General features: G+C 48.6%; 1 protein-coding gene across 1 annotated transcript in view; it reads left to right on the forward strand.

Moving 5' to 3' along the window:
- The first annotated feature begins 950 nt into the window (after positions 1–950).
- Positions 951–1,737, forward strand: part of RBP2 (retinol binding protein 2) — a 45,206-nt gene continuing 44,419 nt past the window's right edge. Inside the window, exon 1 of the mRNA XM_006038090.3 lies at positions 951–968. The gene's annotated coding sequence lies outside the window, so the exon portion shown is untranslated. The remainder of the gene's footprint in view (positions 969–1,737) is intronic.

The following is a 1,737-nucleotide window of genomic DNA, read 5'->3' on the forward strand; positions in this document are numbered from 1 at the left end:
CCCAAGTGGAGGGCGGGGAGGTGCAGATGCAGGCTAGCAGGTGTGGGCTTGGGGCTCCCCACTGTGCTGCCCTCCTCCTGGGGCTTTGCTGACCCAGCAGGTAGGACCTAGCACACCAGGGCAGAGCAGGGTGGGGAAGCTTGGTGCCATTGCCAGGAGCCCTGTGCCACCATGGCAAGGCACCCGCTGCCTGCCAGTAGCAGTGGGGGGTACCAATCTGTGCTGCCACCGTTGTTGCTGTGGGGTGAGCAAGGTGTAGTGCACAGGTTTGTTATTACCCTGAAATAGAATAGTTTTCTGATAAGCATACTGTTAGGTTTACAATAATTTAGATTATTAGGAAGTATTAGCTTTACAGCTGAATACAAGGCATGACCTGTGGCCTAGCAATGCAGCTGACCACAAGGCAGATTGATAGCTAAGCCTTTGCTTGTGTCAAGTAACCATTTTAACTGTATTAAGCATTTTCTGAGTTAAAAGCAGCAAGTATCTCTGTGTCTGTGTGCTGAAAAATCAGCTACAGCAAGAAGTAAGATAAGACAGGGAAACCATTGTTCTGGGTGCACTGGTTGTGTCCTTGAGAAGTATCTACTACTGTGTAAGGTTTTGCTAACATATTATAATGTTACTGTTACTTAACTTTTAGCTTTTAAAAAGTGCTAGTTCAGCTTAATAGAAATATGCTGTTACAAAGATTTGAAAAGCACCGCCCAAGTATTGCTTTTTTTGCCCTTTTTCAGTCTTTTGGAATCTTACCTTATCCCCCATAAGTTTGCTCATATAACAGCCAAAGTTTCTACTATTACTTCAGCCAGTTCCTGCCATCAGGCAGCTAGCCCTTTTTCATGAAGACTTAAGGTTAAAAAAAAAAAAAAAAAAAAATATTAAGTGGACGGTCCCCTCGGGACCAATAAGGCGAGATCCTCAAGTCGGGTAAAGGAACGGTACCGGCGAGTACCTCAGGTCAGGTATGTTTTTGGTTTCTATCTGGTTTCTGGTTTTCTGGTTTTACCTCTAGAGGTCTCTGGAAGCAGTCTTTGAGGGTATCTGTCTGCTGATTTAAACGCTGTTAGAGCCAGCAGCCTAGCCGAAAGGCGAAAGACACAGATATAAGGTAGAAATGCTGTTATAACGGCCAATGACTAGCAGGCAAGTCATTGGGATCCTCAGGAGCATCAGAGCACCAGGACGAGAGTCCCCGGGAGCTTGGGGTGCAGGTCGGCGCTCAGAGCAGGATTGGCAAGCTGCGAGGTGTGGGGCGCCCAGCCAGTCATCTGGAGCAGGGCTTTAGAGCAGCAACCCCTGGGAGCTGCCCATGCTGCTGACCCTCTGCCACTGACTGCCCCAGAAGGGACTCAGTCCTGTCCCTTATTCTGCAGCTGGATGTCATTGGTTGGAGCCTCTGAGCTTTGTGCTTGGGTCATGCCGATTGCTGCAGGAGCCTACTCAGTTGCTTGTCTTTTTGGTTGCCATGGAGGGTCACCCTTCAGCCTCCTTGGGGGGTTGGGGTTTGATCCAATTTGATTGCAGCAGACCAGAAGAGCTTACACTGTTGCAGTCTGTTGTTTATTGGGAAGCCTGCTGGAGCTGCTGGAAATGTGCACCCTGCTTCCTTGCTGTAGCATCTCAGCAGTGGCTGAAAGCTGGCAGTTAACCTACCTGTGGGTTTTGAGTCAAGGGTTGACTAATGCATTCTGGTTTGTTTTGCCATTTAAGTTTGTCTCGGACGGCCAGGGC

This window comes from Alligator sinensis, unplaced genomic scaffold, assembly GCF_000455745.1.
Source record: "Alligator sinensis unplaced genomic scaffold, ASM45574v1 scaffold1806_1, whole genome shotgun sequence".
Classification (NCBI taxonomy): domain Eukaryota; kingdom Metazoa; phylum Chordata; order Crocodylia; family Alligatoridae; genus Alligator; species Alligator sinensis.